Genomic DNA, 23987 nt, shown 5'->3' on the forward strand with positions numbered 1-23987 from the left:
GTCACATTATAGTGGAAATAAATGTAATCATGTAGATGTATAATATGATAATTTTAATTTTGGTCAAAGAGGACAAATGTAGAACATCTGGATTTTATGTTTTATAATTCCCATCAGTCAATTATAGTACAGTGATCTGAAAACAGATGCCACTGAAGTCAGGCAGATTTCTCCAGCACTGAGTATTAACATGTAGGAATTTTAGCAATATAGAGTGTCAATCAAAAAGTAAATTCTTTATGATATTTGTCACTGTGCTACTACATAACAATTTTTAAGAACAGTTAACCTGATATTGCATTATGCCATATCAGTGACTGATATGCATTATATATATAACCAATTTTATATCCTAGTAGCTACATTCCCTGGAGAGAAAGAATAGTTATGTTTTCAGTGATTTTTTTTTTTTTTTCTTGGCCAGATGGCAATTAAACGGTCAGAGTTTTTGGATGACTACAGAAACATCTGTTCTCATTATCGTCCTGCTTTCAACAATTCAGCTTGTTAGTAGATGGAGAAAAGTCCCATGTCTATGAGTTGTCTTCCATAATTGAGACTGTTAGGATTACATTTTCTAGGAATAATGTAAGAGAATTGGTAGCACCCATATTAAAAATGTATAGATTCATTAGATACAATTTTCATACCACACTACAAATGCTCATTGAATTAAATCCCTTATGCAAAATGACAATTGATCATTTTACAGCCTATAGAATGTGAATGCTAAAGTATATGATATTCATTGTAAGCAAATTATATATTGCAACAGAGACTAAAAAAGCAGAGTTGTACTGCTGCTACCATTTACCAACTAAGTTCAGTGTAATAAAAGATGCAACTCTTGAGCTAAATAATTAAGAAAATAAGCAAAACGCTTCCCTTACGAGACAGTTCAAGATATAATTCTCAATATTTCAGTGACATAAGTACTAATAAAACCAAAAAAAAAAAAAAACCCTGCAATATTACTGGAGGATTTCATATTCTACCAAGATAGAATTATTCCTTCCAATCCCTGTACAATTAAAACACCCTTGCCACAAACAAGCATAAGAAGACTATGATAGATGGAAAAAAGAAAATCAGTCTAGAGACCTCTAAGCATGGTGAATAACACAATGATGAGTTCCATGGATTTTCTCATCCTTTATGCATATTCTGATAAAGCATCACAGACTATAGCAGGTACATGACAACAATAACAATTCTAGATAGGAATAGGATAATATCTTCCTAATGGCACCCCACTCCAGTACTCTTGCCTGGAAAATTCCATGGACAGAGAAGCCTGGTAGGCTGCAGTCCATGGGGTTACTAGAGTCGGACATGACTGAGCGACTTCACTTTCACTTTTCACTTTCATGCATTGGAGAAGGAAATGGCAACCCACTCCAGTGTTCTTGCCTGGAGAGTCCCAGGGACAGGAAGGCCTGGTGGGCTGCTGTCTCAGGGGTCACACAGAGTCGGACACGACTGAAGCGACTTAGCAGCAGTAGCAGCAGCAAACCTAAGGTAGCTAAAGGTTGTTTTTCAAATAGAACATGAAGGGGATTAATCTCAAAGTAAAAATGAAATTTCTAATTATCAAAAATAGTGCTGAGAGTGAAGAGGAAAGGTATAAACTTTGAAAATATATCTATAGAGCATAAGAAGTATAAATGACTTGTACTCAGAATATATGTCAAATCACTTTTTAATATAAAGAACTGCATAGAAACTTGGTTAAAATTTTGAATGAGTATGCCACAAAAGAACATATTGACTAAATAAATATATATAAAAGGTATTAAATATCATAGTAATTAGAGAAATGAAATTAAAATTAATACATTATATATCTACCAGAATGGCAGACTCACAACCAGTAGTTTGAAAATAATTTTACTAGATTTAACTAAAGATCTGAACAACAACAAATTATTTATATCTGAATGCAATATATTCATTTTCTATAAAGCTATGTGATGTTCCTCTTAAGTTGAACTCCTGAAACAAAGTTATTATTAAATGGGTTCTGATAAAACAGCTGTGATTAGAGCTAAAAATGACACCTTTACTTTGGATGCAATGCATGGCAGAAGTAAACTTTAAAATCATAAATATTTTCTTTCCTAAAGCAATTGCAACTGAATATCTGTAGCTTTCAATTAGTAATATAGTTTCAAAATAGAAAATCAGTCGATTGTACTGAACTAAAAGTATCATTTGCCTACAAGCTCTCCCTGAAAGCTTTTTTTTTTTTTTTCAATAAAGGGTGCCATATATAATCAAATATCACAGTCAAGGGAAAAAGTATTTTAAATGCTTTTGTTAGCATTCTAACTATACATTTTCAAAAAGAATACAATATCAAGCTTTGTAGTAACATTTTTGTTTTCTCCCTCTCAGAACAGCACTGTCAAATTATAGTTAATGATCCATTTTAAATCCCTCAAATTATAGAGTGAATGAAATGAGTTAATGTGCTCCATTACTTTTTTTTTAACATCTCTTAAGTATTTTTCAAAGTTTTTTAAAAAGAAAATATGCTTCAGTCATATCAAAACTTATGCTCAACTTTTCCAGACAAGGGAGAGAGTTTGTTTTTTTTTTTTAATTTTATTTCTTTTACAGAAGATTTGAAAGCATAGATTATACATATCTATAAACATATCACTTGTTTTACCTCATTTGAATAAAGTTTATGTCAAAGAAATAAATCAAAATATCACATTTTGGAAATTAAAATGTTTTATAATAGGAAGTGATGTTGAATTTTATATGATTCTTTCAATATTCACTCTACTTAATTAAATATTAGGTTTATCATAAGACACTAGTTTCATAGTAATTTCTATTGCAGATGAGTAGGTCTTTTGGTACTTGCCTAACACTGTCTGCAATATGGCAGAATTATGCATTCATAGGTATCAATTCACATTTTAAGAAAATGTTTAAGAGAATAGGAGCTCACTCATGGTTCTTAGGAGCTTCCTTCGTCGCTCAGACAGTAAAGAATCTGTCTGTAATGCATGATACCCAAGTTCAGACCCTGGGTTGGGAAAATCCCCTGGAGAAAGGCATGGCAACCCACTCCAATAGTCTTGTATGGAGAATTCCATGGACAGGGGACCCTAGTAGGCTACAGTGCATAGGGTCACAAAGAGTCAGACAGGAGTGAGTGGCTAACATTTTCACTTTTCATGGTCCTTAGACAGTAGGAAGCTTCTGGTAGAAGCTTCTTCCTGGAAATTTAACGGCAGTTGCTTGGGAATGTGACTTCCAAAATTACAGGGTGATACCCTTTATGTCTACAAGATATGAAGGTGGAAGAACTGATTAATAAAAGGTAACACTGAATATTGTCACCATGTCATATATAATAGCCACACAATAAGCAATTTTTTAAAACTATTTAGGGTCATAAAGCATATACCTATGGTGCCCTTTCTTTATTTAATAAATTGTTACTGTCAGTAAATTTGGTGAGGTGATGGATGTGTTAATTAACTTGACTTTGATAATTATTTCACAGTGTGTATATATATATATATACATATACATATATATTAAATCATCACATTGTGCATCTTAAATTATGTTGTACAACCTAAATACCAACAAGTTTTATTTATCAAGCATACCTCAATAAAGCTAGACAAATAAAAAGTAAGTGAATAAATAAAACAAACACCGTTGATTCTTATAAAAAATAAATATATATTTAAAAAGTGCTTACAATCTGCCATTGCCGAGAACTAGCAAGGTATGTAACTGGAGTGATTTTAAAAAATGAAATACTTTTTGAAGTCTAGAAACAGAATTTTCAATAATGATTTAATGGAATTTTTCCCTTTTTTTCTGTGAATTAAAACTTGTGAAATATCTCTTATTTGAACAAAGCAGAAAATTTTTCTGAACTGTTTAAAAAAGAGACTGATATGTAGAATATTTTGGGGTTATTGTTAAGACAGTAAACTAAAGAAATTTAAGTATTCTCCTGCCATGAACATCTGGAAATCATACGTAAATCCTAACAAACATATTTTAAATTCGAATCTGATCTCACATTAAAGAAAAAGAAATTTTCGGTTTCCAGATATAAGGTGGAAGAATAGAATCTAGTGATGAAAGTAACTAACCTGAGGCTGCTCCTGTGTGAAGTCTCAGAGGATAGCAGTACACAGGACGAGAGGGTTCCATCCACATAAATACAGGACATTAGGCCTTGTGCACATGTAGGCAGAGGGTAGAAAATAAGATAGCTAAAGATAAGACTCCACTAGAAAATTACTAGGACTAATCAATGACTATAGTAAAGTTGCAGGATATAAAATCAACACACAGAAATCCCTTGCATTCCTATACACTAATAAGGAGAAAACAGAAAGAGAAATTAAGGAAACAATTCCATTCACCATTGCAATGGAAAGAATAAAATACTTAGGAATATATCTACCTAAAGAAACTAAAGACCTATATATAGAAAACTATAAAACACTGGTGAAAGAAATCAAAGAGGACACTAATAGATGGAGAAATGTACCATGTTCATGGATTGGAAGAATCAATATAGTGAAAATGAGTATGCTACCCAAAGCAATGTATAGATTCAATGCAATCCCTATCAAGCTACCAACGGTATTCTTCACAGAGCTAGAACAAATAATTTCACAATTTGTATGGAAATACAAAAAACCTCGAATAGCCAAAGCGATCTTGAGAAAGAAGAACGGAACTGGAGGAATCAACCTACCTGACTTCAGGCTCTACTACAAAGCCACAGTTATCAAGACAGTATGATACTGGCACAAAGACAGAAATATAGATCAGTGGAACAAAATAGAAAGCCCGGAGATAAATCCACGCACATATGGACACCTTATCTTTGACAAAGGAGGCAAGAATATACAATGGATTAAAGACAATCTCTTTAACAAGTGGTGCTGGAAAATCTGGTCAACCACTTGTAAAAGAATGAAACTAGAACACTTTCTAACACCATACACAAAAATAAACTCAAAATGGATTAAAGATCTCAATGTAAGACCAGAAACTATAAAACTCCTAGAAGAGAACGTAGGCAAAACACTCTCCGACATACATCACAGCAGGATCCTCTATGACCCACCTCCCAGAATATTGGAAATAAAAGCAAAAATAAGTGGGGAATAAAGCAATGAAAACAAAACTAACAAATATGTTGAGAGGACAGGAAAGAAAGAAAAAGAATAAATATGCAACATTAAATAGAGGTAGATAAAGAAGATTTATATACATTTAAGTTTAACTGTAAGGGGAAAAGAACAGTAGAAAAGCAAACAAAGGAATAAATGTAGAAAATATAGTACTAGGTTTAAAAAAATAAAACTTAAAGTTAAAGAGAAAAGGAAAAAACAAGGAATAAGAAAGAAAAAAAAAGTGGGGGAGAACTCCACATAACTGCAAAAGCTCAATGTAGAGGCAGAAGTTTATAACAAGAGTAAAAAATACAACTGAGAAAAAAATGCTCAAAAGCTTTGTTAGATTTCATAATGCCAATAAAATCAACAACTACAACGTGGGGTGGGGGAAGGAAAAGGGAAAAAAAAGAAAAAAAATCGAAAAGAATCTACAAAACCAGTCAAAACATAACAATAATAAATATTTTTCTTGAGTCAAAAAAAATAAATAAATAAACAAATGGGACCTAATTAAACTTAAAAGCTTCTGCACAACAAAGAAAAGTATTAGCAAGATGAAAAGGCAGCCTTCAGAATGGGAGAAAATAATAGCAAATGAAGCAACTGACAAACAACTAATCTCAAAAATATACAAGCAACTCCTACAGCTCAACTCCAGAAAAATAAATGACCCAATCAAAAAATGGGCCAAAGAACTAAATAGACATTTCTCCAAAGAAGACATACAGAGGGCTAACAAACACATGAAAAGATGCTCAACATCACTCATTATCAGAGAAATGCAAATCAAAACCACTATGAGGTACCATTTCACGCCAGTCAGAATGGCTGCTATCCAAAAGTCTACAAGCAATAAATGCTGGAGAAGGTGTGGAGAAAAGGGAACCCTCTTACACTGTTAGTGGGAATGCAAACTAGTACAGCCACTATGGAGAACAGTGTGGAGATTCCTTAAAAAACTGGAAATAGAACTGCCTTATGTTCCAGCAATCCCACTGCTGGGCATACACACTGAGGAAACCAGAAGGGAAAGAGACACGTGTACCCCAGTGTTCATCGCAGCACTGTTTATAATAGCCAGGACATGGAAGCAACCTAGATGTCCATCAGCAGATGAATGGATAAGAAAGCAGTGGTACATATATACAATGGAATATTACTCAGCCATTAAAAAGAAAACATTTGAATCAGTTCTAATGAGGTGGATGAAACTGGAGCCTATTATACAGAGTGAAGTAAGCCAGAAGGAAAAACACCAATACAGTATACTAACACATATATGTGGAATTTAGAAAGATGGTAACAATAACCCTGTGTACGAGACAGCAAAAGAGACACTAATGTATAGAACAGTCTTATGGACTCTATGGGAGAGGGAGAGGGTGGGAAAATTTGGGAGAATGGCATTGAAACATGTAAAATATCATGTATGAAATGAGATGCCAGTCCAGGTTCGATGCACGAACTGGATGCTTGGGGCTAGTGCACTGGGACGACCCAGAGGGATGGTATGGGGAGGGAGGAGGGTTCAGGATGGGGAACACATGTGTACCTGTGGTGGATTCATTTTGATATTTGGCAAAACTAATACAATTATGTAAAGTTTAAAAATAAAATTAAATTTAAAAAAAAAGAAATATAAACACACACACACAAAAAAAGAAATCCTAAGAAGAGTAGGTAGATAGAGAAATGTGGAAACTATTACAAGCTTCTCTATATCTGCATGAGCTATAGGTGAAAAGAAATAAATAGGATTGTCAGTTCACACCAGACATGCCCTGGACATAAAAGTTGGTCACTGAGGTTTGAATTCCTGATATGTCTGATGAAAGCAAACCAAAACCTACTGTGGAGATACACTCCAACTCAGAGATAAAATTTACCAGAATAGAAGATTAATGTTTTCCAATGCAAAGAAGTATAAAATTTCAAGTAGGATAAATGAATAAAAATTCACAGCTGAACATATCTTATTGAAACTCCTTAACTTTTATTTCTGCCTTATTGACTATGCCAAAGCCTTTGACTGTGTGGATCACAATAAACTGCAGAAAGTTCTGAAAGAGATGGGAATACCAAACCTGCCTCTTGAGAAATCTGTATGCAGGTCAGGAAGCAACAGTTAGAACTGGACATGGAATAGCAGACTGATTCCAAATAGGAAAAGGAGTACTTCAAGGCTGTATATTGTCACCCTCTTATTTAAATTATATGCAGAGTACATCATGAGTAACACTGGGCTGGAGGAAGCACAAGCTGGAATCAAGGTTTTTGGGAGAAATATCAATAACCTCAGATATGCAGATAACATCACCCTTATGGCAGAAAGTGAAGAGGAACTAAAGAGCCTCTTGATGAAAGTGAAAGAGGAGAGTGAAAAAGCTGGCTTAAAGCTCAACATTCAGAAAACTAAGATCATGGCATCCAGTTCCATAACTTCATGGCTAGTAGATGGGGAAACACTGGAAACAGTGCCTGACTTTATTTTGGGGGGCTCCAAAATCACTGCAGCCATGAAAGTAAAAGACTCTTACTCCTTGGAAGGAAATTTATGACCAACCTAGACAACATATTAGAAAACAGAGACATCCCTTTGCCAACAAAGGTCCACCTAGTCAAGGCTATGATTTTTCCAGTAGTCATGTATGGATGTGAGAGTTGGACTATAAAGAAAGCTGAGCACCAAAGAATTGATGCTTTTGAACTGTGGTGTTAGAGAAGACTCTTGAGAGTCTGTTGCACTGCAAGGAGATCCAACCAGTCCATCCTAAAGGAGATCAGTCCTGGGTGTTCTTTGGAAGGACTGATGCTAAAGCTGGAACTTCAATACTTTGGCCATCTGATTCGAAAAGCTGACTCATTGGAAAAGACCCTGATGCTGGGAAAGATTGAGGGCAGGAGGAGAAGGGGACGACAGAGGATGAGATGGTTGGATGGCATCACAGACTCAATGTACATGAGTTTCAGTAAACTCTGGGAGTTGGTGATGGACAGGGAGGCCTGGCGTGCTGTGGTACATGTGGTCGCAAAGAGTCAGACATGACTGAGTGACTGAAATGAACAGAATTGAAAAATAATCATATAACAGGCAAGAGACAGAAAACCAGATAAAACACAGGCAAAAATTTTATCTAGAGAAAAAATTTTTGAGCATTATGAAGCCAAATATCTTTAAAATACTAAGATAGTCATCAAATCAAAAGAGAAAAGATCAAAATAAGGAGAAAAAATATACAAAAATAAATCCAAAACGATTAACAAAATGGCAATAGGAACAGACATATAAATATAAACAATTATCATAAATGTAAGCAGAGTAAGTCTCCAACCAAAAGACACAGACTGGATAATTGGATAGCAAAAAAAAAAAAAGACCTGTATATAGGCTGCTTATAAGAGACTCACTTAAGATCTAGTGATGTATACATACTGAAAGTGAGAAAATGGAAAAATATATTCTACATACAAGGAAATTAAAAGAAAGCAAGGGTTGTAGCACTTATATCAGACAACAGAGACTTTAAAATCCATACAGTTACAAGAGACAAATAGGACACTATATAATTATCAAAGAATCAATCCAAGAAGATACAACAATTGTAAATATATATGCACCCAACAGAGGAGCACCTCAGTATATGAGGCAAATGCTAACAAACATAAAAGGAGAAATTAACAGTAACAAAATAGTAGTGGGGGACTTTAACATCACACTTACATCAATGGATAGGTCATCCAGACATAAAGTCAATAAGAACAGATGCCTTAAATGACACATTGGGCCAGATGAACTTAAATGATATTTATAAAGCATTCCACTCAAAAGCAACAGAAAACATATTCTTGTCAAGTGAACATGGAATATTCTCCAGGAGAAATCGCATGCGAGGCCACAAGGCAAGCCTCCATACATTTAAGAAGTTTGAATCATATCAAGTGTCTTTTCTGATCACAAACTATGAGATCAGAAATCAATTATAAGAAAAAAAACTGCAAAAATCATAAATATGAGGAGGTTAAAAAAACATGTTACTAAACAGTCAATGGATCACTGAAAAAATCATACAGGAAATTAAAAAATATTAGAGACAAATTAGGACATAAACATGATGATGCAAAGTCCATGGGATGCAACAAAAGCAATTCTAAGAGGGCATTTTAGAGAAACAGAAGCTTACCTCGGGAAGTAAGAAAAATCTTGCAGAACAAATCACCTAATCTTATGCCTAAAGCAATAAGGAAGAGCAAAAAAACCCTCAAAGTTAATAGAAGGGAAGAAATCATAAAGACCAGAGCAAAAATAGATGAAATACAGAATAAAAAAAATTATACCAGAGATCAATGAAACTAAAAGCTGGTTCTTTGAAAAAATAAGCAAAATTGATAAACCTTTAGCCAGACTCATCACAAAAGAAAGGGACTGGTTTCAAATCAATAAAATCAGAAATGATAAAGCTACAACTTAAATCACAGAAATACAAAGACTTATAGAAGACTACTGTGCGTGCTAAGTCACTTCAGTCCTGTCTGACTCTTTGTGACCCTATAGAACGTGGCCTAACAAGCTCCTTTGTCCACAGAATTCTCCAGGAAATAGTACTGGAGTGGATTGCTGTTTCCTACTCCAGGAGATCTTCCTAGTCCAGAAATTGAACCTACATCTCTTAAGTCTCCTTAATTGGCAGGCAACTTCTTTATCACTACCACCACCTCGGAAGCCAAAAGACTACTAGATGCCAATCAAATGGACAATATACAAGAAATTAAGAAATTCTTACAAAGTAATAATCTCCCAAGACTAAATCAGGAAGAAATAGAAAATATGTAGGGACCAATTATAAGTACTAAAATTTTGAATTTGTGATTAAATAACTGATAAGAAATAAATGTGCAAGATCAACTGGCTTAACACATGAATTCTAACAAACATTGAGAGAAGAGTTAACCACTATCCTTCTCAAACTATTCCAAAAAATTGCAGAGGAAGACATTTCTGAACTCATTCTATGAAGCCACCATCACTCAGATAACAAAACCGGACAAATACATATCACACAATAACAGAAAATTAGAGGACAATTTCAATTATGAACATGGATGCAAAAATCCTCAACAAACTACTAGCAAACCAATTCCAATAACACATTAAAAGGATCACATACCATGATCAGGGGAGTTTACCCCAGGAATGCAAGGAGTTTTTAAAATCTGCAAGTCCATCAATGAGATACACTATATTAACAAACGGAAGAATAAAAACCACATGATCATTTCAATAGATGCAGAAGTTTTTGACAAAATTCATTACCCATTTATAATATAAACTCTCCAGAAAGTGGGCATAGAGAGAACCTTCTTCAACGTGAATGTTAGTTGTTCAGTCCTGTCCTACTTTTTGCGACCCCATGGACTATAGCCCATTAGGCTTCTCTTTCCATGAAGGCCATATTTGACAAACTCACAGCAAACATCATTCTCAGCGGTGAAAAATGAAAGCATTTCTGCTAAGATCAGGAAGAAGACAAGGATGCCTATTATTGCCACTTTTATTCAACATAGTTTTGAAAATCTTAGACACAGAAATCAGTAGGCTTCCCAGGTGGCACAGTGGTAAAGAATCGGCCAGCCAATGTAGGAGACATGAGTTTGATCTCTGAGTTGGGAAGATCCCCTGGAGGAAGAAACAGCAACCCACTCCAATATTGTTGCCTGAAGATTCGCATGGACAGAGGAGCCTGGCAGGCTTATATAGTCCATAGGGTCACAAAGAGTCAGATGTGCCTGAGCACAAACTCACATGGACAAAGAAATCAGAGAAGAAAAAGAAATAAAAGGAGTCCAAATTGGAAAAAAAAAATGTAAAACTGTCACTGTTTGCAGATAACAAATGATAGTATACACAGAGAATCCTAAAGATGCTGCCCAAAACTACTAGAGCTCGTAAATGATTTAATAAACTTGCGGGGTAGGAAATGAACATACATAAATATGTTGCATTCCTATACACTGAAAGCAAAATGACAAAAAGAGAAATTAAGAAAACAATTCCATTTACCATCATATGAAAAAGAATAAAATACCTCAGATTAAACCTACCTACCAGTTTCCTACCAGTTAGAACTGGACATGGAACAACAGACTGGTTCCAAATCAGGAAAGGAGTACATGAAGGCTGTATATCGTCACCCTGTTTATTTAACTTATATGCAGAATACATCATGAGAAATGCTGGGCTGGATGAGGCACAAGCTGGAATCAAGACTGGTGGGAGAAATATCAATAACCTCAGATATGATGACATCACCCTTATGGCAGAAAGTGAAGAAGAACTAAAGAGCCTCTTGATGAAAGTGAAAGAGGAGAGTGAAGAAGTTGGCTTAAAACTCAACATTCAGAAAACTAAGATCATGGCATCCACTCCCATCACTTCATGGCAAATAGGTGGGGAAACAGTGTAAATACAGACTTTATTTTCTTGGGCTCCTAAATCACTGAGATGGTGACTGCAGCCATGAAATTAAAAGATGCTTGTTCCTTGGAAGAAAAGCTATGGCCAAACTAGATGGCATATTAAAAAGCAGAGACATTGTCCTGCCAACAAAGGTCCATCTAGTCAGAGCTATGGTTTTTCCTGTAATCATGTATGGATGTGAGAGTTGGACTATAAAGAAAGCTGAGCACCAAAGAATTGATGCTTTGGAACTGTGGTGTTGGAGAAGGCTCTTGAGAGTCCCTTGGACTGCAGGGAGATCCAACCAGTCCATTCTAAAGGAAACCAGTCCTGAATATTCATTGGAAGGACTGATGCTGAAGCTGAAATCCCAATACTTTGGCCACCTGACGCGAAGAACTGACTCACTGGAAAAGACCCTGATGCTGGGAAAGATTGAAGGCAGGAGAAGGGGACGACAGAGGATGAGATGTTTGGATGGCATCACCAACTCTAAGAACGTGAGTTTGGGATGGACAGGGAAACCTAGCATGCTGCAGTCCATGGGGTCACAAGGAGTTGCACACGACTGAGAGACTGAATGAATTGAACTGGAACCTACCTAAGGGGGCAAAAGCATATCCCTGGTTGCTCAGTGGTAAAGAATCCACCTGCAATGTAGGCGTCTCAGGAGACACAGGTTCAGTTCATGGGTCGGGAAGATCCCCTGGAGGAGGACATGGCAACCCACTCTAGTATTCTTGTCTGGAGAACCCCGTAGACAGGGGAGCCTCGCTGGCTACAGACCACAGAGTTGCAAAGAGTTGGACACCACTGAGCAACTGAGCAGGCAAGAGCTGAGAAAAAAAAATAAAAATAAGAGAAATATAAGTAAAGGAATGAAACTTTTGCCTGAATTATTTCCTTACTTTCAAGGAAGAAAAAAAATTGTAACCAATTTTGTGTTCTACTTAATTGAAATACCTTAATGTCTTTATGTTTTTGTCTCACTTAAATATAGAACAATTGTTCTTTGACATATACATATTATCCCTTTCTACACTAAAAGATCACTTATCAATAAGTATATATTGCTTTCATATGCTGCTCATTTATTTAGGAGAAGTGTCAGATTGTGTCTTGGTCTATAAAGGTAGTAAAAAATGCACTCTTCAGAAAGTATTGTGTACCAGGTTTCATACTCATGGTGTGCTGGCATGCTTTGTTCATGTAAAATAGAAATAGTTTCTATTTTATTTCTTAACTGTCAGCAGGTGACAGTAATGTAAGCAAAATTTTAAGAAAAAGAACTTTCTTACTTCTTTTCTTATAGGAGCCACAGTGATAACATATCATAGTGCAAAATTATATTAGTGGTATAAAATGTCACTCAACATTTAGCTGTAAACCACACAAGAGTTGGTGGGTCAACCCAGAGCCCAGAATTCATTTTCCTTTCTCCTTAGCAATGCAAGGATAAAAATATTAACTGTCACACAAATAAGAATGACAGAAGAAACTCTGATGTTATTTTTTGGTGATTAAAATTTCCCTTCTTAATAATCAATAGCCAGAAAAAGATAACAAAAAGTAATGTATGTAAAAGTCCTTCTAATGTTCCATGAAACAACAGAGAATAACTTAGATTCTTAAACGCAATAGAAAAGAGTTATTTATTTACAATAGAAATATAGTCAAGTGGCTCAGTCATGCCTGACTCTTTGAGATCCCATGAATTGCAGCATTCCAGGCCTCCCTGTCCATCACCAACTCCCAGAGTTTACCCAAACTCATGTCCATCGAGTTGGTGATGCCATCCAGCCATCTCATCCTCTGTCCTCACCTTCTCCCAGCATCAGCGTCTTTTCCAGTGAGTCAGCTCTTCACATGAGGTGGCCAAAGTACCAGAGTTTCAGCTTCAGCATCAGTCCTTCAAATGAACACCCAGGACTGATCTCCTTTAGGATGGACTGGTTGGATCTCCTTGCAGTCCATGGGACTCTCAAGAGTCGTCTCCAACACCACACTTTAAAAGCATCAATTCTTTGGCACTCAGATTTCTTCACAGTCCAACTCTCACATCCATACATGACCACTGGAAAAACCATAGCCTTGACTAGATGGACCTTTGGTTTAGGCAGGGTTAATGTCCTTTACTTAAATACATATATAAAGAATCATTCACTTTTTTCTGTTTGTTTGTTTGCTTTTAATTTTATTTTGTTTTTAAACTTTACAATATTGTATTAGTTTTGCCAAATATCAAAATGAATCCGCCACAGGTATACATGTGTTCCCCATCCTGAACCCTCCTCCCTTCTCCCTCCCCATACCATCCCTCTAGGTCGTCCCACCCAGTGCACCAGCCCCAAGCATACAGTATCGTGCATCGAGCCTGGACTGGCAACTCGTTTCATACAGGATATTATACATGTTTCAGTGCCATTCTCCCAAATATTACCACCCTCTCCCTCTCCAACAGAGTCCATAAGACTGTTCTATACATCAGTGTCTCTTTTGCTGTCTCGTACATAAGGTTATTGTTACCATCTTTCTAAATTCCATATATATGCGTTAGTATACTGTATTGGTGTTTTCTTTCTGGCTTACTTCACTCTGTATAATAGGCTCCAGTTTCATCCACCTCATTAGAACTGATTCAAATGTATTCTTTTTAATGGCTGAGTAATACTCCATTGTGTATATGTACCACTGCTTTCTTATCCATTCATCTGCTGATGGACATCTAGGTTGCTTCCATGTCCTGGCTATTATGAACAGTGCTGCGATGAACATTGGGGTACACGTGTCTCTTTCCCTTCTGGTTTCCTCAGTGTGTATGCCCAGCAGTGGGATTGCTGGATCATAAGGCAGTTCTATTTCCAGTTTTTTAAGGAATCTCCACACTGTTCTCCATAGTGGCTGTACTAGTTTGCATTCCCACCAACAGTGTAAGAGGGTTCCCTTTTCTCCACACCCTCTCCAGCGTTTATTGCTTGTAGACATTTGGATCGCAGCCATTCTGACTGGCGTGAAATGGTACCTCATAGTGGTTTTGATTTGCATTTCTCTGATAATGAGTGATGTTGAGCATCTTTTCATGTGTTTGTTAGCCCTCTGTATGTCTTCTTTGGAGAAATGTCTATTTAGTTCTTTGGCCCATTTTTTGATTGGGTCGTTTATTTTTCTGGAGTTGAGCTGTAGGAGTTGCTTGTATATTTTTGAGATTAGTTGTTTGTCAGTTGCTTCATTTGCTATTATTTTCTCCCATTCTGAAGGCTGCCTTTTCACCTTGCTAATAGTTTCCTTTGTTGTGCAGAAGCTTTTAAGTTTAATTAGGTCCCATTTGTTTATTTTTGCTTTTATTTCCAATATTCTGGGACGTGGGTCATAGACGATCCTGCTGTGATGATTGTTGGAGAGTGTTTTGCCTATGTTCTCCTCTAGGAGTTTTATTGTTTCTAGTCTTACATTTAGATCTTTAATCCATTTTGAGTTTATTTTTGTGTATGGTGTTAGAAAGTGGTCTAGTTTCATTCTTTTACACGTGGTTGACCAGATTTCCCAGCACCACTTGTTAAAGAGATTGTCTTTAATCCATTGTATATTCTTGCCTCCTTTGTCAAAGATGAGGTGTCCATATGTGCATGGATTTATCTCTGGGCTTTCTATTTTGTTCCATTGATCTATATTTCTGTCTTTGTGCCAGTACCGTACTGTCTTGATAACTGTGGCTTTGTAGTACAGCCTGAAGACAGGGAGGTTGATTCTTCCAGTTCCATTCTTCTTTCTCAAGATCGCTTTGGCTATTCGAGGTTTTTTGTATTTCCATACAAATTGTGAAATTATTTGTTCTAGCTCTGTAAAGAATACCGTTGGTAGCTTGATAGGGATTGCATTGAATCTATACATTGCTTTGGGTAGTATACTCATTTTCACTATATTGATTCTTCCAATCCATGAACATGGTATATTTCTCCATCGATTAGTGTCCTCTTTGATTTCTTTCACCAGTGTTTTATAGTTTTCTATATATAGGTCTTTAGTTTCTTTAGGTAGATATATTCCAAAGTATTTTATTCTTTCCATTGCAATGGTGAATGGAATTGTTTCCTTCATTTCTCTTTCTGTTTTCTCATTATTAGTGTATAGGAATGCAAGGGATTTCTGTGTGTTGATTTTATATCCTGCAACTTTACTATAATAATTGATTAATTCTAGTAATTTTCTGGTGGAGTCTTTAGGGTTTTCTATGTAGAGGATCATGTCATCTGCAAATAGTAAGAGTTTTACTTCTTCTTTTCCAATTTGGATTCCTTTTATTTCTTTTTCTGCTCTGATTGCTGTGGCCAAAACTTCCAAAACTCTGTTGAATAGTAATGGTGAAAGTGGCCACCCTTGTCTTGTTCCTGACTTTAGAGGAAATGCTTTCAATTTTTCACCATTGAGGATAATGTTTGCTGTGGGTTTGTCATATATAGCTTTTATTATGTTGAGGTATGTTCCTTCTATTCCTGCTTTCTGGAGAGTTTTTATCATAAATGGATGTTGAATTTTGTCAAAGGCTTTCTCTGCATCTATTGAGATAATCATATGGTTTTTATTTTTCAATTTGTTAATGTGGTATATTACATTGATTGATTTGTGGATATTGAAGAATCCTTGCATCCCTGGGATAAAGCCCACTTAGTCATGGTGTATGATCTTTTTAATGTGTTGTTGGATTCTGATTGCTAGAATTTTGTTAAGGATTTTTGCATCTATGTTCATCAGTGATATTGGCCTGTAGTTTTCTTTTTTTGTGGCATCTTTGTCAGGTTTTGGTATTAGGGTGATGGTGGCCTCATAGAATGAATTTGGAAGTTTACCTTCCTCTGAAATTTTCTGGAAGAGTTTGAGCAGGATAGGTGTTAGCTCTTCTCTAAATTTTTGGTAGAATTCAGCTGTGAAGCCGTCTGGACCTGGGCTTTTGTTTGCTGGAAGATTTTTGATTACAGTTTCAATTTCCGTGCTTGTGATGGGTCTGTTAAGATTTTCTATTTCTTCCTTGTCCAGTTTTGGAAAGTTGTACTTTTCTAAGAATTTGTCCATTTCTTCCACGTTGTCCATTTTATTGTCATATAATTGTTGATAGTAGTCTCTTATGATCCTTTGTATTTCTGTGTTGTCTGTTGTGATCTCTCCATTTTCATTTCTAATTTTATTGATTTGATTTTTCTCCCTTTGTTTCTTGATGAGTCTGGCTAATGGTTTGTCAATTTTATTTATCCTTTCAAAGAACCAGCTTTTGGCTTTGTTGATTTTTGCTATGGTCTCTTTTGTTTCTGTTGCATTTATTTCTGCCCTAATTTTTAAGATTTCTTTCCTTCTACTAACCATGGGGTTCTTCATTTCTTCCTTTTCTAGTTGCTTTAGGTGTAGAGTTAGGTTATTTATTTGGCTTTTTTCTTGTTTCTAGAGGTATACCTGTTTGCTATGAACTTTCCCCTTAGGACTGCTTTTACAGTGTCCCACAGGTTTTGGGTTGCTGTGTTTTCATTTTCATCCATTTCTATGCAAATTTTGATTTCTTTTTTTATTTCTTCTGTGATTTGTTGGTTATTCAGCAGCGTGTTGTTCAGCCTCCATATGTTGGAATTTTTAATAGTTTTTCTCCGGTAATTGAGGTCTAATCTTACTGCATTGTGGTCAGAAAAGATGCTTGGAATGATTTCAATTTTTTTGAATTTACCAAGGCTAGATTTATGGCCCAGGATGTGATCTATCCTGGAGAAGGTTCCGTGTGCGCTTGAGAAAAAGGTGAAATTCTTTGTTTTGGGATGAAATGTCCTATAGATATCAATTCACTCTGTACCAAAATTTTCACCTCTGTAATTCTAGTCTTTAGCCTTCTTCCAACTGTTACCTCTGCTAAACTGACGCAGATACTTGGAATGAGCAAGTCATATTAATATAGAAATAATACTTTATTAAATTTTGATGCATTATTTTTAATTACAATTAAATAAAAGAATATTTTTCTCTTTTTCATTTGAGGCCATGACCTTACTATGTCCCATTCCTTTTTCTAAGTCACAATACACCTACACAAAGTAATAATATAAGCCAACAGTATCCTTCTTGCCCCACACTTCCTTTATGATTTCTTTCTCTGCTAGCCAAGATATAAGAATAGAAAAAGATAAACATGGATAGCTTTCAGTAATGTAAAAAATATTTTAACTACAAGTGGAAATTAATCTATTGAAATAAATTATTTACATTAGTCTAATTTTTCCAATTCACAGATATCATAACCTCCCTTGAGATAGAGAACTTAATGTGAGTGATCTACCTATACACTCACTTGTTTCCCATAAGCTTACTTTTCTCAAGAATATTTTTGTGTGTATATAGTTCTAATAACATTTATTGTGGTCCAAGTTTCAGAGAATTACTCTAAGCTAATAGTACAGTCTAAACTATTACATTAAAATTTTAATTATACAATTTGATACTGTTATTTTGTCAAAATGTATGTTGCAACATAATTGTCCAAAATATTACTTTTAATGTTTAATTATTTCATGTACCATTTATTTTTGCAAATATGCTAAATAGATATATAATTAGAGTATGTACTACTATGTACCCTGCTTTGGCACTCAGTATTTTTCTAAAAATCTTTCAACACTGCCACATAATCTGAATGATTATTTTAATGATCCTTTAGTTGTCCACTGATTTTTGACATAACTTTGATTGTCTCCTGGTGGCCCCAACTATGATATAATTCATACTTGGTGATTTAGCACCACATTACAGTACCTCTGTGTTCACAGATTAAATATCATCATAGCTCCCTATTTGTTGTTGTTTGGTCGCTAGATCAAGTCTGCCTCTTTGTGACACCACGGGCTTCAGCATGCCAGGCCTCCTTGTCCTTCACTATCTTTCAGAGTTTGCCCAAATCGATGGCAATTGAGTCAGTGATGCCAACGGACTATCTTGTCTTCTGTCACACACTTTTCCTTCTGCCTTCAATCTTTCCCAGCATCAGGGTCTTTTCCAGTGAGTCAGCTCATCACATCAGGTAGCCAAAGTATCTGAGCTTCACCTTCAGCATCAGTCCTTCTAATGAATATTTAGGATTGTTTTCCTTTAGGACTGACTGGATTGACCTCCTTGCTGCCCAAGGGACTCTCAAGAGTCTTCTCCAGCACTGCAATTCAAAAGCATCAATTTTTTGGCACTTGGCCAACTTTATGGTCCAACTGTCACATCCATAATGACTACTGAAAAACCTGTAGTTTTGACTATATGGACCTTATCAGCAAAGTGATGTTTGTGCTTTTTAAACACTGCCTAGGTATGTCATAGCTTTTCTTCCAAGGAGCAAGCATCTTTTAATTTCATGGATGCAGTCACCATCTGCAGTGATTTTGGAGCCCAAGGGGAAAAAAAAGTTGTCACTGCTTCCATTTTTTTCCCATCTATTTGCCACGAAGTGATGGGACCAGATGCCATGATCTTAGTTTTCTGAATGTTGAGTTTGAAGCCAGCTTTTTCACTCTCCTCTTTTACCTTCATCAAGAGGCTCTTTAGTTCCTCTTTGCTTTTTTCCATTGTAATGGTATCATCTGTATATGTGAGGTTGTTCATGTTACTCTACACCATCTTGATTCCAGCCTTTGATAGTTCCCCATGACTTCAGGTTATTTAGACAATGCATTCATTCTGATTCTGCTGTCTTCAATTCTGTCAGTCTACACTCAGCCACTTACATTGGTTCCTTCCTATGCCCTATCACCAGAAAAAATCTGGAGAAATGCCTAGGTTCTTTCTTCCTAAAAAGTCAATGACTTGCCACAGAGTTGCAGATAGTAAGAAAGAACAAAGTCTTTCTCTCTCTTCTTAGATGTAAAAAAAATTCTGGAGCTTTTTGTGTATCCAACTTGGGCTACTCTGCCTATGGGATTTTCCTGGCAAGAATATTGGAATGGGTTGCCATGCATTCCTCCAGGGAATCTTCCAGACCCAGGGATCAAATCTGGGACTCCTGCATCTTCTGTGCTGTAGGCATGCTCTTTACCTGATGAGCCATTGGGAAGCCCAGGTGCTTTTTCTTACTTTCTAGATTTTGACATGAGCAAGATAAGAGTGGAGTTAGCTGAGAGGAACTTTATGACAAGGATGGATAGATATATAACTGTCAACTGGTAGAAACTAAAAAAAAAAAAAAATCATTTAGACTAATTTACAGGGACTTTTAATGTCTTAGCCAAGTTGTATTGCAATTTTAACTTCATAAAAGTCTGTGACATCTGTGACCTGTGGCAATTGTGTCACTGCAGCAACCATAAGAAAAGACACATGACCTTTCATCCCCTTCATAAAGCTGTATTGAGAAATGAAAGCATTCACTTAAATTTGATACACAGATATAAAGTTTAACTATCTAATAAACCAATAAAATCAGTATTTGTCATAAATTTCTTCATCATTGGAAGATTAAACTTGTCACAGATATTTCATTAGGGGATAATGTCCACAATACATTAGTCCCATTGTTTTATTTCTTAATCTTACTTTCCAAGTAGTGCTTTTTTTTTTTCCCAAGAAGTAATTTAGACTTTAACCATAAGGCCAAAGAGATCAAGCAATATTTCTTTTTTTCTTCTCGGTTGCAGAAAGTTCATTGACATTTATACATTTTAAAATAGTACTCACCTTGCAATATCATTTAATAACAGTAAATCAAAGTGCAGTTAGAAAGAGTGGGTTTATTTATAAGCTAGTGGTAGTAAACATATGTCCTTGAGAACATATTTTCAAAGGCCACCAATTACCAATCACTTTCAAAATTGCCTCGTACTATAATAATATGCCAAAACTTAATTTTGTTATTAAGATATTTCTAAAAAAAAGTAAATAGAAGTGGAAATGTGGAAGTGTCAGTCACATAGTCGTGTCCAACTCTTTGTGACCCCATGGACTGAAGCCCACCAGGCTCCTCTGTCCATGAGATTCTCCAGGCAAGAATACTGGCATGGGCTGACATTCCCTTCTCCAAAATAGAAGTGGACTGGAAATATTTTTAATTACATTTTTAAAATATTCACTGTGTTACTTATATTCTAAAACAGAAATAATCCTAGGGGAAGATTTAGAAACACCACATTTTGTAATTGCCAATCTCTTTTGGAATTGATACAAAATCAACAATATAATACCTGTAAGCAAGTCATTCATTGATTTAACAAATACTTATTGAATGATGTTGTGCAACAGGTTCTGTTCTAGGTGCTATAAAGCAATAACAAACATGATAGATAGGGCTATGATCTCATTTATTTAAAGTAGACAATAAAGAAATTTATAGATAAATAAAATTGATCAGATTATAAACTTTCAATTATAGCTAATGTAAAGTAAGTCCCTACAATGTTCAGCTGAATGTCATAGGGACTTTTAAGCAAGCAGATGTATAATAGTGATGTAAAGTATGATTACTCTAATTGCACAGATGAAAAAACAGAGGTATAGATATACTAAAAATATCAAGATGCTAACAAGCAATTGAGTCCTTTTAAAACCTTCTCTTGTTTCTCCAAAGCCCATAGGTGCTCTTTCTCTTAATGTTGTTCATGGCTGCACTCCCCAAAATTATAACCTTCTTTAAAGAAGATTAGCTGCCAATTAGATGGGACAGCTAGTTCTATACCTGTTAATGGATTGAGGCCTTTAGAAGTGGCCTATAAAAAAATTAAAATGGTTAGCATTTGTAGCAGCTGTAAGAAGTTTTGTTGAAAAATTCCCTAAATTGCAAGAAATGAAACACCTTTTTCTCTATGGTCATTCAATACCCTTAAAGGTTGCTCATATCTGGATAATAGAAAGATAATAGGCTTAAAAAAGAATAATCTGGCCCAAAATACTGTCATTTGCTCCATAGAAGTTGTATAGGTAGCCCTCTATGAGCAAACCACATCACACCTTAGATCAGTGGTTAATTAACCATCTGAGTGATCCCCAGTAAAAACTAAAACTTACCTGCCCCCACCAAAAGTTGTAAGTGCCCTTGATAACCTACTTTATGGAATATTAGTAGATTTCTGGCTCTACTATATGTATTATACAAAAAGGAGAAAGTCTAATTGCTAGTTCAGTTCAGTTCAGTTCAGTCGCTCAGTAGTGTCTGACTCTTTGTGACCCCATGGACTGCAGCACACCAGGCCTCCCTGTCCATCACCAACTTCCAGAGTTTACTCAAACTCATGTCCATTGAGTCGGTGATGCCATCCAACTATCTCGCCCTCTGTCATCCCTTTCTCCCGCCCTCAATCTTTCCCAGCATCAGGGTCTTTTCAAATGAGTCAGCTGTTTGCATCAGGTGGCCAAAGTAATAATTGCTATCCTTTTCTTAATTACATCTCTGTGTGAGTCAGAGTTCATATAAACGAGAAAAGCACTGCTAACAAATAGGTAAACACCCATGATTTTAATGGTACATGAGAAGTGATGACTGAAATATAATTCTGATCTTGAATTTACTGTATGGAAAATTGTAACAGAATAGCCAACAAAGTATATACAAGAATTTATAATAAACTAAGGACATATAAAGGTAAGTAAATTCAGTAATTCTACATAACTGTCAAGTTCACCATTGACTAATCCACCAATTAATGCAAACACTAGGTCAAGAAATAAACAACAAAACTACCCTGATTACTTATGCCATCATCACTTTCTAATTGCTTCATTTTATAGAAATCAGTCACAAAAAATACAGTCAGAACAAAAACCTGTTAAAAAGTTTACATAATTTTATATATGTATGTATATATATATATATATATATATATATATACACATATAAACACATGTACACATATACATATATATAATAAGTTTCACTTCACTCACAGTCCATTTCACTTTTAGATTTTTTTTTAAAGTAAGGTTGACCCCAAACTGACATATTGAATGTCTAGATGCCATGGAGTTGAAGAAAATATACACATAAAATAGCTTAATTTTAGTAATTTTTTTTTCTTAAACAGAAAGAAAACAAACTTTTTCATATTGACTTACTTGATTTTTCTAGTCCAGAAATAACTGCACATCTACCAGACACAAGAGAAAAGGAATGCTTTTCTTTCATATATCTGTTTATTGTAGACTTTAACTATGTTAAAAGACCTTTCAAATCTCAAACAGAGTGAAGCAAACAAAACATTGGTGCTGAGTTCATTAGCATTTAATGAATAACAAATTAGCTTGCCTGGGCTAGTAATCTGAATTAGTTTTCCTCCTGAGTTTTTCATTTATGTTATCTTCTTTCATGCAAATTAAGGAACTACCCAAACACAATTAGATGTGGCAGCAATCTCTGTAGCAAGTAACAGGAAATGGGCTTTGCAAAATAAATTACAGATATATTTCCTCTTATAGCGCAATAATCAAATACTACATTTCAGGCACATTTCAGACTTTTTTCATTTCACCATCTCCTATGAATTAGAAAGTAGGTTAATACAAAGTAAATGTTTTTAAGAACATGAATTAAGTTGCTTTCCCTGGTCTATTTTTCCTTAAGAATAGCTGATTTCATGAAGTCTTGGGGAAGAGGCGTGTTAGAGTATTGCTGCTGAATCCATGGTTGCCCTCTTCCTGTAATTCACACGTTCACCAAGCCCAGGCTTGAGAATAACCACATCCATTCCCACTTGTCCATCTGATTTGGCTGCATACCCTCAATAGCAAAAGTTGGGTTCTTTAAACAAAAATGAAATTTGATTCCAGTTCTTCAGCAATAACCTTTTCAGACATAAATCGTGACTGCCTCATGGCACAACTGGGTCCAGGTGAAACTGCAGAGTAAGCAACATTTGCTACAGTTGCTGTAATATTGTTCCACTTCTACAAAAACATTCAAGGTATTAAATTTACCTTAGTTGAACATTAACTCATTTACATGTGTTAAACAATTTAATCCTCCCTGTAACTCTGTGAATTAAAATGAACTAAATTTTAATTCAGAAGAGCTAAGTGAAAACAAATTACAGGAAGTAAATGATAGATCTAGTGCTTAAACACAAGTCTGAATAACTCCAAAAGAAGTACTCTTAATTCCTTATCCCATTGCCTGCCAGAAAATTGGGTTTTTCACAATTTCTTGAACATGGTAATTAGGACTGAAGGCTCACCTCATGACGTCCAATTCTTTAACTAGGTCAATGCTCTGGGTCTACTTCTTGATTTCTCCCTTAAGCCTAATATGCCTGTGACAACCAACATTAAGTCCTTCATTGCTGTCGTCACTCATTTTTAAGCTCCTAGTATAAGTAGGTTATTATTTTAGTACCAAAGGGCATGGCTTCTGTGCTAAAGTAGTTTGAAGT

Source organism: Bos mutus, chromosome 2, assembly GCF_027580195.1.
Source record: "Bos mutus isolate GX-2022 chromosome 2, NWIPB_WYAK_1.1, whole genome shotgun sequence".
Lineage (NCBI taxonomy): Eukaryota > Metazoa > Chordata > Mammalia > Artiodactyla > Bovidae > Bos > Bos mutus.